Raw genomic sequence first — 15534 nt, 5'->3', positions numbered from 1 at the left:
TGTTTCCTAGCATTGCAATACCGTTTGTGCTCACTTTTATCATTAGTTACATTGCTGTTTTTATAACTTCAGATTAGAAAAACCTATATCTACCATCCATATTGCACTTCTATCACCATCTCTTCACCGAACTAGCGCATCTATACAATTTAACATTGTATTGGGTGTGTTGGGGACACAAAAGACTCTTTGTTATTTGGTTGCAGGGTTGTTTGAGAGAGACCATCTTCATCCTACGCCTCCCACGGATTGATAAACCTTAGTTCATCCACTTGAGGGAAATTTGCTACTGTCTTACAAACCTCTGCACTTGAAGGCCCAACAACGTCTATAAGAAGAAGGTTGTGTAGTAGACACCATCTATATGTCGGATTTCAGCTAAGACATTTAAATTGATCGTGCATACACATTGCGGAAATATTTTTCTCTAGTTCTTATGGCCATAACATGTTTTCTTTATCTTGCCCCTGTTGTTTATACTTTGATTTCGCACATTAACATCATTTGTTGCTTTGGATATTTACTTTTACAGTGACAATACCATCTTACTTCCTTCATGATCGCTCACAGAAATTTATTCTAAAATTTAGATGAACTCATTTTGAAACCCAAATTTATAGTTTTCCACTGATTTTTCTGTAAATGAGTTTCTGATAAAATATTATGTGCAACTGCCAACTCATATGTATAATTTATTCCCAGATTTAGCTATTCATGAAGTTTACATATGAACATATTTTTTTCAAGTTGGAAATGGACACTTCTACTTCTTCCGTCTTCTTTGACTTATTGACTTTCTTTGTTTCGCTTTAAGCCCGATAGGTTCCACATATATTTACATTGTTCGACCCGTATTGGAAATAATAATGCCCCAGTCAAGACTTTATATGTGATTCTAGTATAGAAGACCAAACTACTAATTCATGTTTTATACGTAATATCATACACAATTGCTTGAGTTCTTAATTTACCTTATAAGATATTTTTGTAAATAATTATTTTGAATTTTGCTCCATTCATCCTTGCCCATGGAATTTCAAGTTCTTAATTTATTTTTATGGGGAGCTTTACATATAAACAAATAATTACGCATGTAATAATAGTTGTGCTACTGTGGGTTTCTACAATAGACATCGTTATACTCTGAACCACCACGGTCAAGCATAAGAATTGTAGCCTATACAACGAATTATTATTGGACTATAAATAAACAATATGGCTTTGCTCGAGGTTCATCTTTAAACTTCGCGGTAATTCGGCATTAATTCACTTCCATTGTTATAGCATTAGTTCATGGGAAAGTCCTTTCTTTTTCTGTTGGTAGAGTATCTTGTGGAAACTTCGATTCATCAGTCTTAAATTAACACCATCAATTTGACCTCCATAGTTTTTTAGAATGTGTACATAAAAATTAAATATGTAAAAGGAGATAAATAGCTGGTCATCGAGCTTGCCAAAAGTTAAAGTAAAAGGACTGTGGTTCAGTGAAACCTTGGCTCGACAGGATGCATATACGCGCTTGTCGTATCACGAGTCAAGCATTGGATCCATCGTGTCATACGTCGACGCAGCTCTGTCTCGAATCGCTGGATCAGCTGGCCAGCATCACGTCGCTATCAAGGCGTAGTGCGTGCTATAGGTTGCCGGAAATAAAAGCTCCAGCGTACACTTATATAATTCATTTTTGTACAATTATGTTGCCGTTATCTTAATCCAGGCGCCTCGTTTAGTGCACTGATATAACACCTTCAATTAATCGGGCAACAGGAATTCACCGGTTCTGTTTACATCTGCTTTTGAGTTTGCCCGTTTGTTCCTACATGAAATGAATTAATTACTATTTTCCCTGTACATGTGCGTGAGATTGGTATAGATAAAAAATTCTTTAGTTTTCTGCTGATGTTGGCAATGACATCATCACATGCATTACGTCCCACGATTTCTGCACCGATCGGATTGTTTCCTGGATTGTAAGTTATGGCCACGAAGCTCAAGTTATGACCATGATGGCACTTGTTCTTTCCAACTTTTTTTTCAGGCACCTTGTACGTGTCAGTTCAATAAACCTTATGTTGTAACTTTTTCCATGTAACGTAATATCTTTAAATCTCAACCGTAAGTATTACTAACCAACAATGTATATTATTTCAGATTATGTGGAAAAACGTGATGTCTTATTTGACTCTTGTTTTAAGTGTTAAATGTGTTAATACACCATTCTAAACTTTTAATTAAAAAGTGTTAAATGTGTAATGGAAAATGTTACAAGTATACAAATAATATATTTGTCTGGTTACAAGGTAGCACCTGGGTAAGCAGGATGGTGTGTGGCAGCACATCAAAAGTCTGCCATTTTGTGTTGCCGTCTGCACAGGCGAGCACAAAGTTACCACTATCACGCATGCTGGATGTGCAAAATGATGGTTTTTGTGACTGCCATTGTCAAATGTATGTACTCCTATATGACTTCTTTCTTATATGTTTTGTGTTATTATCAGTCCACTTCTTATTATTATGGAAAATTATCAAACAACATTGTCCAGATAGTAGATAAGTAGTCTATCAGTTATGTTTTCTTGTGTCTTTTTGTAACGAGACATAGTGTGCTCTCGCATCAGGCGCCTCACTAAATGGTCCAGTCTAGGCACGCGGCAGGCCACGGCCTCATATTTTGTTTTTTTCATGTTTTTTTCTTTGTTTTTTCTTGTTATTTTACTTTACTCATCCAAATATTCCTAATAAATGTATTAAAAAATTTACATTAATACATTTGAAAAAGATATTAAGAAAGCATTTGAAAAAATTATTTGTGTACAAATCAAATGTTTCCCGTGTATATGAAAAATGTATGGAAAAGAATAAACAATGTCAGCAAAAAAAGTTGATCATGTATTTAAATTTTATTCATTTGGAAAATATAAATCAAGATTTTTAAGAAATTTAAATTGTAAGAAAAAATATTAACCATGTATTAAGAAAATGTTAAACTTGTATTTAGAAAATATGTAATCAAGCAGTTGAAACTGTTAAAATGTGTACAGAGAAAAATGTTTCAAGCATTTAAAATGGTAAAATGTGTATAGAATACATGTTGAGTATGTAATAAAAATGTTAAAAATATGAATACAAATAAGTTGACCATATATTAAAAAATTATGATTTTTTTTGAAAAATGTTAAATGTGTAATGGAAAAATATTTTTGATGTATAAAAAAAATATAGAATGGAAACCATAAGAAACAATGAAAATGAAAACTAAATGAAAAAGAAAAAGAAACAAAAGAAAACAAAGGATGAAATGAACGAAACAAAGAAAAAACCATTAAAATTAGAAAGAAAAGGCCAAAGGAAAAAATAAGGAAAAAATGAGAAAGAAAACTAAACGATGGAAACAATGAAAGAAAAAAGGAACCAAGGGAAAAACCCAAAAAAACAGAGTATACTGACAAAAAACAAAAAATCAGAAAACCAAAGTAAAAAACAAATGAAAATGAAAATTGAAGAAAAGAGTGGAAACAGATAAAGAAGCAATGAAAACCGAACAGAAATAGGCAAAAACGAGAAAGAAATGAAGGAAACCAAAGAAAAATAAAAAGACCGATGAAAACCGAGAAAGAAAAAATAAATAAAAAACAATGCAAAAGAAAGAAAAGCAGTTTTCATGAGAAGAAACTATGAAAACAGAAGAAAAAACACGAAACTGGGAAAGAAATAAAGAAAACTGAAGAAAATGGACGAAAAAGAAAATAATGAAAAATCTCGTAGAAAATCAACGAAATTGTACAGCGAGCCAGCTTCTTGGATGTGAACCCGAGTTAGGAGTTAGGAATAATTTAAAAAAATGAAATAGGCTAGCCCATTACCTCCAGAAAAACTTCACGTGAGGCCACCAATTATAGGCAATTTTGCAAAGGGGTGCTTGAATCGCACCCTCCTCCTGCAAGTTGGGCTGGCCCATCTAACCTTTTCTCTCTTTTTTGTTCAAAAACTTCACAAAAAAAGAGTGCGACATCCATGTTCAGATATCTCTCTGTTCCGAGCATAGCGAAATAAGCACTAGGCCTTCTTGACCGATTGTACTAAGGGCCCGTTCGGAAGTGCTCCCGCTCCGCGCTTCTCCGGAAGCGGGCGAGGAGCTGGCCGAACGCCCGGGATTCAAGAAGCCCGCTTCTGGAGATCGAGCAGACCGTAGTGCAAATTTGAGAAGCAGCGATCGCCTAGATTCGCGGAAACGAGAAGCTGGAGTTGCTCGATATTACGTGAGAATGCCCTCCCAAAGTGACTCCTCGAAGCGTTTTCCTCTCGCTAAAGCACTCCATGAACCGTTTTTCCTCTACAGTGTGCCACGGACTGTTTCTGCTGCAGAACGCTCGCTGGCTCCCGCGAGAAGCGAGCTAGCGCTGGCTCCACGAGAATCTGGCTCGTTTGGGAAGCTAGCGAGCTTCCGAACGGGCCCTAACTCACTTCCTTTTTGTCCTCTTTTAGTTCGCCGAACTTTTTTCTTTTAACGGTTTTTGTTTGGTTTTTTTCTTTTTGCTAAATGTGTTACCCTATTTTTCAAAATCGATGAACCTTTTTAAAATTGATGAACTTTTTTCAAAGTCGATAAAGTTTTCTATGAATTAATGAAGTTTTTTCAGGTTCAATTAACTTTTTTCAAATCCGTTGAAATTTTTCAAATTCGATGAACCTTTTTAAAATTCGATGATTTTTTTTGAAATTCGATGAACTTATTTTCAAAATCGATGAACTTTTATCAAAGTTAATGAAATATTTTCAAAGTTGATATACTTTTTTTGAAAATTGATGTACCTTTTTAATTATGAACACAACAAATATATGACAAGGTACGATCCCCGAGTGCGATGATTGTTCCGACGACGAGGCTATGTGCGACAATCCTCACTTGGAAAATGATAGGCGCTTCTCTGTCACGCTTGAGGAGGCCTTCAAATATGTTGACCATATATTTTAAAAATTCTAATATTTTATTTGACAAAAGTTAAATGTGTAATGGAAAAATATCCTTGATGTATACAAAAAGTATAGAATGAAAACCATAAGAAACAATGAAATCAAAAAAGTAATGCAAACAAAAAAGTATCAAAAGAAACCAAAGAAAAATAAAACTAAGAATAAAATCAACGAAAAAAGAAAAAAACATTAAAACAAGAAAGAAAAATGAAAAAAGAAAAAAAGAAAAATGAGAAAGAAAACAAACTGATGGAAACCATGAAAGTACCAAAAAGGAACCAAAGAATAAAGCCAAAAAACCCAGAGTAAACTGATGGAGGAAAAGAAACAAAGAAAACCAAAGAAAAAACAAAAGAAAAAAAAGGAAAAAAAAACAAGTGGAAACAAAGAAAGAAGCAAAGAAAGCCGAAGAAAAAAAAATGAGAAAGAAACAAAGGAAACCATAGAAAATATGAAAACCGAGAAAGACAGAAAGGAAACCAAAGAAAATGCCAAAATAATAAAATAAACAAATGCAAATGGCTGAAAAGCAGTTTTCATGAGATGAAACTATCCACTAGGCCATCTCCACCGATTGTGTTGACCTTTTTCTCAAAATTATTGAGCTTTTTTCAAAATCGCCAAACCTTTTCTAAAATTGATGAACATTTCCAATATTGATGAACTTCTTTAAGAATTGATGACCTTTTTTCAGAATCTTTGAACTTTTTTCAAAGAGGATGAGCTTTTTCAAAACCGATGATTCTTTTTCAAAATCGCCGATCCTTTTTCAAGGTTGATGAAGTTTTTTGAAAGTTGATGAACTTTTTTTCAAACTTGATGAACTTTTTTCAATTATGAACAGAGCAAATGGATGACGACGATAGGATCCCCGAGTGCGATGACTGTTCCGATGACGGTGGTATGTGTGACAATCCTCACTTGGAAAACAATAGGTGCTCCTCCCTCACGGTTATGGAGGCCTTCAAATAGTTGACCATATATAAATTATAAACGTTTATTTTAAAAATGTTAAATATGTAATGGAAAAATGCCCTTGACATATACCAAAAATATAAAAAAGACCATAACAAAAAATGGAAAATTAAAAAACAAAAAAGAAAACAAAGAAAAAGAAAATAAACAATAAAATGAACAAAACAAGTTAAAAACCATTAAGACAAGAAAGAAAAACCAAAGGAAAAATAAGGAAAGTGAGGAAAAAGACAAACAGATGGAAACCATGACAAAACAAAAAAGGAACCAAGCAAAAGCCCAAAACACCCAGTGTATACTGATGGAAAAAAGGAAAACTCAGAAAACAAAAAAAGTAAAGGAAAAACAAATGAAAATGAAAAAGAATAAAACTGAGTGTTAATGGAGAAAGAAACAAAGAAACCGAAGAAAAAAAGAAACAAACAAAGGAAACCAAAGAAAAATAGAAAAGCAATGAAAACCGGGTAACAAACAAAGGAAACAAAAGAAAATGATAAATAAAAACAATGCGAAAAAATGAAAAGCAATTTTCATGAGCAAAAAATATGTAAACATAAAAAAACTAAGAAAACCGAGAAAGAAACAAAGAAAACCGAAGAAAAAGAAAAAGATGAGAAATCCCGTGGAAAACCAACGAAATGGTACTGCGAGCGAGCTTCGGAAAGACTATTGATATAACGGGAAACGGCCTAGCCCATTACCTCCGGGCTAGCAAATTATTTAAAAAAAGAAACGGGCTAGCCCATTACCTCCGGAAAAACTTCGGAATCAATAAGTGCCGAACGACCAGTATTTTAGAATTAAGGTCCGAACGTCCTTTCAACCTGTGGATTTGATTACAGATCTTAAAGCCGTGGACCAGAGCCACGTCAGCGAGCAATAACGTTCGGTGAAAACAGAAGTCGTCCCGAACGAACGAGACACTCACACCACTTATCCCCTTCTCTCGCTCGCCGCTCTCCATTCCCCATCCCACCGTCTCCCGTCCGCTCCACGCCCCCACCTTCCCACCGCCGTCCCCAGCTCACCGGCGCCGTCCTATCCTATCCTTGCCGCTGCGTGCGTTTGCTGCCGCGCGGCGACATCGGCGCCCTCATAGCTGGGACTCAGCCTAGTCAACTTCGATTGGGAGGTGGTGACGCGTCCATACCGGCGAGGAGGTGGTGGTTGGGGCACGGCCATTTGCGAGCAGCAGGAGCGGTGGTGGTGGCCAGGGCTGCGCCGTGTCCGGGGCGAAGTGCGCCGCACTGAGGAGGCGTCGGCATCGACGGCAGGGCGCGGAGGCGCACCTCGATTCAGGAGATGCGCGCGCAGGAGGCGAGGTTATCGCCTGTCCATGAGCAGATGCGGGCGGAGGCGGCGAGCGCGCTGTCGGCCGCGTCGGGGAGGGATGCCCCCTCCCACTCCCACTCGCTGCGCGTCGAGCTCGAAATGGCCGTGAGCTTGCTTGCTAGGCGGGGGCTCCGGGGTGGTGCACGCCATGGAGACCGCTGGGCTCGCCACTGATTTTGAGCAGCGTCATGGGAGCCAGCAAGAGACGATTCATCAGTACCCCTGATTCTCACCCTCTAGCTTCTTTTTTTTCCTTCTTAATGTTTTCTGTGATGCATCAGTACTCCCTAATCGCCTTGATACTAGTACGTTTTTTGTCTCAAACTAGTTGCCATGTTGTCATAATTTGCAATCAGAGTATGTTGCTTCTTTTAGCAGCAAGCAAAACTGACCAAACTAGTTGTGTTTGTGCCGTGTGCGTCTCTACTTTTTTGTTATATATACATCGTGCAAACTTCTAATATTTCTGCAATTGTTAGTTTTTTTGTTCCATGACATAAGAGATAAATGCTACAAGAACATGAATTTTTTTACTAAAATGATATGGCAATTATTAGAAAAATCATATGGAAATTTTCAGAAATTCACGAGTTCATGAAAAATGGCATTTTTAGATAAAACTGAATTTGTTGTCACATGGCATTTTCTTACAAAGTCACATGTCATTTTTCTTGACAACTAACAGTGGCAAAATTCAGATTTTTTTGTTGACTCACCTTTTTTGCCATGACAAATTTATTAGGACATACCCCATGGCAAGTTTTAATATGTACCTCATGGCAAATTTACTTTATAGCAAGTTTCTTTTTTCAAGCCTATGTCAAAGTACTTTATAGCAAGTTTTAATATGTACACTATGGCAAATTTACTTTCATATTACATGATGATGTCAAACTTTTCTTACCATGGCAATTTAAAATTCACTAGACGTCCCACGGCAAATTCACTAACATGCCCATGGCAAGTTTCTTTTTCAAGCCGATGTCAAACTTTGTTGCCATGGCAACTTTCTTTTTTCAAGACGATGTCAAGCTTTTCTTACCATGGTAAATTTTTAAGTGAAATTTCCATGTCAAATTCACTAGATGTCCCACGGCAAATTCACTAACATGCCCATGGCAAGTTTCTTTTTTCAAGCTGATGTCAAACTTTTCTTGCCATGGCAACTTTCTTTTTTCAAGACGATGTCAAACTTCACTAGATGTCCCACGACAAATTCACTAACATGCCCATGGCAAGTTTCTTTTTTCAAGCCGATGTCAAACTTTTCTTGCCATGGCACTTTTTTCAAGACGATGTCAAACTTTTCTTACCATGGCGGCAAATTCACTAACATGCCCATGGCAAGTTTCTTTTTTCATGCCAATGTCAAACTTTTCTTGCCACGACAACTTTCGCTTTTCAAGACAATGTCCAACTTTTCTTAGCAGGGCAATTTTTTTAGTGAATTTGCCATGGCAAATTTACCTAAAGTTTCATGGTAATTTTTAACTTTTATTGCCATGGCAAGTTTTACTTTTTATTTGCCATGGCTAATTTACCTTTATTAACATGGCAATTTTTAACTTCTATTGCCATGGCAAGATTTTACTATTTATTTGACCTTTATTAACATGGCTGATATTACTTTTTTTGCCATGTCACACATATGCAAATTTTAATATGATTTTGGTTATGATCATGGCAATTTTAAATATATGCACCAAGACCATTTTTCTTCCTTTTTGCAACATGGCAAATTTCTTTTGCACGGGACCATGGCAAATAGTCTATGCATCATGGACATTTTAGTGTATGAATCATGGCATTTTGTAGTCTACATTTTAGTCCATGGATCATGCCATGAGATTATAGCCTATGCATTTCTGTCATAAGATCATGGAAACATTCCGTAGGTTTTTTCATTTATTTTTTTAATACACATTTTTTTTGCCATGTACAGTGAGAAATTTACAAGTACTTTTCTTTAATTCCCATCCCCCATCCCCCACTTGCCATGTCTTTATTTAGAGAATAAAATTTGTAAAACTTGCCATGTGTAGCATTTTTTTTCCTTTGTTCATACTCATCATCACAATTTTTGCACTAAATTTTCTTTTTTTTAATCATGCATGCTTTAACGTACTGAACTTAGCCATTTTGTTGTGTCTCAGTTGGCAATTAATCACTCATTATAAATCCTAATGCAGTATCATTTTTTGAATTTTCTGTATTGTACAGTTTTTTCTCTACTAGTTTTACATATGTCTACATTTTTCTCTATATTTTTTGGTGCAAAGGGATTTTTGTTTGGGCCAGGAAGCAGTATTGGGCCTGTCTGGTCAGGCGTTCGTGCTGAGAGGCTGTTTGTATCGAACAAAATGGTTCGGTCGATCGCTACTCCCTGCCGAACGAACCGTTCGGTCTGGTGCCTCCCTAGACCGAACGTTCGGCCGTTATCGGCGTCCAAAAACTTCAGCCGAAGGGAGTATAGCTCCCGCGTAGCATGGCGCTTCAGGCACCCGTACTAGGCTATTTTGAAAATAGGCGTATGAGGCGCACCCTCCTCCTGCGAGCTAGGTTGGCCCATCTAATCTTTTCCCTCTCTTCTATTTAGAAACATCAAAAAAGAGTGACATCTCTCTGTTAAGAGCATAGTGAACTAACCACTAGGTCATCTCGACCGATTGTGCTAGCTCACATATTTTTTCCATTTTATCCTCTTTTAGTTCACGAAACTTTTTTCTTTTTCTTTATTTTTTATTTTTTATTGGAACAGTTTTGTTCACCTTTTTATTTTTTCCTAATGCATGAATTTTTTAATGAAATATGTGAACTTTTTTTTCAAAATCGATGCACTTTTTTCAAAATGGTTTAGTTTTTAAAACCACTGAACATTTTTCAAAATTGATGAATTTTATTCAAAGTGGATGAACATTTTTCAGAATCGATAAAGTTTTTTCAGAATCGTTGAACTTTTTTCAAAGTCGATGAATTTTTTTCAAAGTTGATAAACTTTTTCCAAAATGGATGAACCTTTTTTTTTCAAATTGATGATCCTTTTTTTTCAAATTGATGATCCTTTTTTCAAAATCAATGAAATTTTTTCAAAGTTCATATTTTTTAAATCAATGAATTTTTTCCAATTTTTTGAACTTTTCTTAAAATTTGATGAACTTTTTGTTGAAAATCCATGAACCTGTTTTCAGATTTATTTTTTCTTTTTTTAGATAATTTATATCAGGTATATGTTAACGTTTTACTAAATGAAAGTTAACTAGCACTATTTTTTGGTAATAGATAGCAAAGTTACTTGGTCTAGTGGTTAGTGTGATAGGCTGTTGACGTTGCGATCCTGAGTTCTAATCCCAACAATCCCCAATATCGATTAGGATTGATGTCTTTCTTTTCCTTCACGTTTCCTTCGAATAGGTTATTGGGCCAGCCTGCTAAGCGTCCCTAGCGAGCGCCAGGTGTTTGGTTGTGTCTTTGTAGGGTAATGGGTTGGAATCAAGCCCGTTAAGGGAACGGTGAAGGTATGAAATGGGCCATAGGCAATATGACTCAGACATGGATGAAATCAATCCTATTTTCAATGCGGGGACAAAACAAAGAATCAAGCCTAGACATGTGTCAGCGCACTATAGGCTAAAATTTTGACTTGAACCGAACTGAAAAATGAGTCAAGTCAAAGATTAGTCAGTTCCTAAGTTGAGTTTTTATACAACTCTAGGCTTGAAATTGTCAAAACGATTTTCCCACAACTTTGGAACATCAAATCCTTTATTATAGGCGATTGAGGAGCAAGGAAATAAGGTACACATAGATTCGAAGTCATGTTTTCATGGATGTAATTAAAGACTGAAAAATTACTACCAAATTGCTCATATTCGACACTAGAAATTTAATTACCATATTAGTTATATACTAATATAATTTTCGTGTCGATCAAATCATTCATATTAGACAACAAAAATTTAGAGATTTGAACCCGAGGTTAATTACAGGAGTGGGCGTACCCCGTGGTCGGTCATGGCAGTGGTGGTGCTTCCCCTAATCCTCTCTGTGATGGTTGATGACAGTGATCAATTGGGAATTCATAAGGATAAAGACTAACCATGCACCGATGCAGCCATGACGGATCTTAATTAGTCTCCTTCTGATCTTCGCTTAGAGGCCGAAGCAAATTTTCCCTAGCGGCGGACCGGCGGTAGTAGGCAGAGACTCACACGGTGTAGGGAGATCGCACGATGCGTTTGGCAGCGATAAAATCGCGTTGATCGCAACAGCTGGGAAGCCAACAACTGCCAGTAGTAGAAAACAAGGCTAATGTTCGGGCCTGGTTCGTCGCACCAACCGGTACCAATGCCCACCCTTTAGTACCGGTTGGGGTGCTGAAAAGTGGCCTTTGGTCCCAGTTGGTGGCACCAACCAGGACTTGGGACCAATACTCTGCCTATATAAGCAGCACTCGTGAAAATTTGGTTCAGTTCGTTCTTCCCCGCGCTCGACGCCGCCAGGCTGCCCGTCTCCGCCTCGCCGTCGCCGTCGTCACCCCGCGCCGTCCCGCGCCGCCCCGACGTCGTCCCGCGCCACCCCGATACCGTTGCCACCCTCCGCCCCGCGCCCCGTGCCCCGCGACGCCGCCGGCCCCTGCCCGTCGCCGCCCCGCCCCGCGCCGCACCTCACCGTCGACCGTCGCCGTGCCGCCGCTCTCGCACCGTCGCCGTCCCCTGCCCGTCGCCCTCGCCGCGCCCCTCACACCGTCGCCATCCCGTGAGCAATTTTTTTTGCTAATTTAATTTGATGTAGTAGTTAATTTAGATGTGTAGTATAATTTAGATGTGTAGTTAATTGAGTTAGATTTTGTTAGATATATTTCTTAGATTTTTTTGTTAGATTTTTTTGTAGTTCATAGATTGTTTTGTTAGATGTGTAGAAATTTAGATGTGTAGTTCATATTTTTTTTTTCATATTGTGTTAGATTTTTTTCTATTAATAGATTTTTTTGGTGATATTATTGTTGAATATGCATGTTTGTATGTTCATATATATGCAGAGATCGAATATGTCAATTTTTTATGATTTTTTCTGTTCATAGAATTTTTTGATTTTTTTCTGTTGTAATTTTGTTCATAGCATTTTAATGATTTTTTTGTTCATAGAATTTTCTTTGTCAATTTATGTATATGTCATATTATGTATGTATAGGAAAATTGTGCATGTTCAAAGTCATTTATGAATATATTCATATTTAGAATAGAGGAAAAAGGAAAATAAGAAGAGAAAGTGTTTAATATAATTAGTTAGAAAAATAATAGAACTATAGTTAAACTAGTTTATTTTTAGTATGTACTAATTTATTTTATTTATAGTAAGTGCTTAATATATAGTTGAACTAGCTAGTTGATTTAATCAGCTACTTTATTTTACTATATATAGAAGTAGTTTATTTTTAGTAAGTACTACTTTATTTGTTTATACTAAGTGCTTAGTAGTTGAACTAGTTGATTTAATTAATAAAACTTATTTATTTTACTATATATAGAAGTAGTTCCCGCATCAACGTCGATGATGCCTATCCCGCATCCTCGTCGTCGACTCGGCGGTGGAGGCCTGCTTAATCAGGGCCATGTCCGGGACTGGGCTCCGCCGGGCTGGTATTGGGAGGTGCTACCTTTCGGGGGATGTAGGTTGGTGAGGAGCTAGCCCGTTGTTGACCCGATCCTTGTTTGGTGGCGGTCGCGTGGGCCAGTGACGGTGCCGAGGCTTCCGGACACCGCGGAGGTGGTACGTCACCGTGTCAGCGAGGAGGACGAGCACGTCCGTCGCTACATGGTTGCGTTGGAGGGCAGGTTTGACAATACCTGGCAGGTTCTTCAGGGATCTCACTGGAGCTATGCTCCTGTGATGGTTCCTTATCTTTGGGTGTCCACCGCCCGCGACGATACCCGTCGGGCGCTACGGTTCTAGCTGTATTGACGATGCTATATGTATGATAGTATTCGAAGAGTATTAGTGATAATATTCGACGATGTACGGACACAAGAGATGATGTACTTTTGGTTATAATTGAATGCATGCTAATTTGAATACTACTTTATTTTACGATTTGGTTTTGCTTATTGAATGCTCATATTGGAAAAGTACTCCTACTTTGAATGCTAAAATTGAAGAGCCCCTCCACCATCCACGCCATCGTGGGGGTAGCTTCTCCTTCATTCCCGAGTGCTAGACAATTTGGTGTAATAATGCACTCGGGAATGAAAGGAGGAGCTACCATCACCGATAGTCAACCCATGATTAATAATAATGATCTAATTTAGGTTTTCTAGTACATATATTTAATTGTACAAGTTTAATATTTGAATTATGAACATAGGCCGGAAATGTGGTACCCGGACGACGAAAACCGCCCGGGGGAGTGCGACTGGTGCCATGACGACCGAGGTATGTGCGACAGGTTCCTTGAGCTGGACGAAGATCGGCGCTTCAGAATTAAACTCGAGGAGACCTTCGATGTTCATAAGGTACGCAACGACGATAATAGTTTTTTTTTCTTAATTAAGCACGACTTCAACTATTTTAACGTGTATTTTTCATCTTTTCCAATTCGACTAGCTTATCCCATGCTATGCAAGACGCTATGTCTTGGAGATGATGAGTTTTGAATACCATGAAAGTATGGAAACCAAAAAAAATTCACCTAAGGACCCATCATGGTGTGGATTTTGAAGTAAAGTTGTACAATGCTGAGAGTGTAACCCATTTTGGTTGCAAAAATTGGGAAGCACTTTGCAAGATGTATGGTTTTGATGAGGGTATGCTTATCACGATGGATCTTGGTGATCCTACAATCGAGAAAGACAATATCGACATTTGGGTCCTTGTGGATACACTTCCAATTCTTCCCCCATGTGAGCTTCTCAAACATAGTTATTAAGTAATTTCTATTGTTTATTTCAAAATAGTTGACAACTTATTTCCATTGACAGCTTATTTTCATTCTTCCAAGAATGTGCGGAAGATGGTAGATAAAATCCACTACACCGATGGCTTCGAATTAACTTATAAGGAGAAAAATCATCTAATCGCATTTTGTACCGATCTTGAGAATTACAATGTCTACAATCGAACTCCTCAACATTATGGTCAATACGTGCCACTAGTGCACGCGTTGAACTACGGTAACTACATGGATACCCTGGTAAGATTTTTTACTATTATGACATCCGTGCATCTTTTTGCATACTTCTAAAACTAGTACATCATTGCTAACTACGAAGTTATTACTATGTTTTTCAACAGATAACCCCGAATGATTGTGTGCCTCATCTGATGTATATGCAAGGTCGCCTTGATGTTTTGAACATACAACCAGGTCGTCCTACCGGATTTCTAAAGGAAGTGGAGACATGCCAATCAAAGAATGGAAAAAATGTATGGACAGTCGTAAGGAGCTTCTTGGAAGCAAAAGGAAGCGAAGCACAAGAATTGGAGACAGGATGATCTTCATTCTTCATAATGGAAGTCAGGGTCTATATTGTTTTATGCTATTTTATCTTAATTAAGTGTGTTTAGGTCCTACCTGATACTGATGATCATGTACTAAGAACAATTATGTAGGGTTGGGTTCAATGACTATGAGTATGATGATCGTATGACTTGTTATTAATAACGAGTAGAAGTTGTATGATGATGTATGATTAGTAGGACTTGTTATTATATATGATGACGTATGATGCGAGCATGAAGAGTTATTATATGTCAGCAGGTGAAATGAACATAGCAGTAGCGTTGGTAAACCAAGAACGAAGATATAAGAGAGGACACTTCTCTCTATTAGCTAGCTAATAACAACCTAAATTAACCCCCAAAACCCTTAAACCAGCCACTTCAAAAAAAACCTCAGCTGCAGTCAGCTTCTGACGCGTGGATGCCTTTTGGTCCCGGTTTATGTCACCAACCGGGACCAAAGGCCCCCCTGCCTGGGCTGCCCGCAGCGGCCACGTGGAGGCTCATCTGTCCCGGTTCGTGTACGAACCGGGACTAAAGGAGGGAGGCATTAGTAACGACCTATTAGTCCCGGTTCAAGAACCGGGACTAGAGGCCCTTACGAACCGGGACAAATGCCCTGTTTTCTACTAGTGTGCATGCGTGCTGTTGCGGGGCTAATTTTCCTTGGGCTATTTCTTTTCTTATGTTTTGGTCCATTATCTGCTATATACACAGTGGCTGGGCCTGCTCCTCGGAGGGCCTAACGTTGTTACACGA

Source organism: Triticum dicoccoides, chromosome 2B (genome assembly GCF_002162155.2).
Source record: "Triticum dicoccoides isolate Atlit2015 ecotype Zavitan chromosome 2B, WEW_v2.0, whole genome shotgun sequence".
NCBI lineage: Eukaryota > Viridiplantae > Streptophyta > Magnoliopsida > Poales > Poaceae > Triticum > Triticum dicoccoides.
This window is presented reverse-complemented; position numbering follows the sequence as displayed.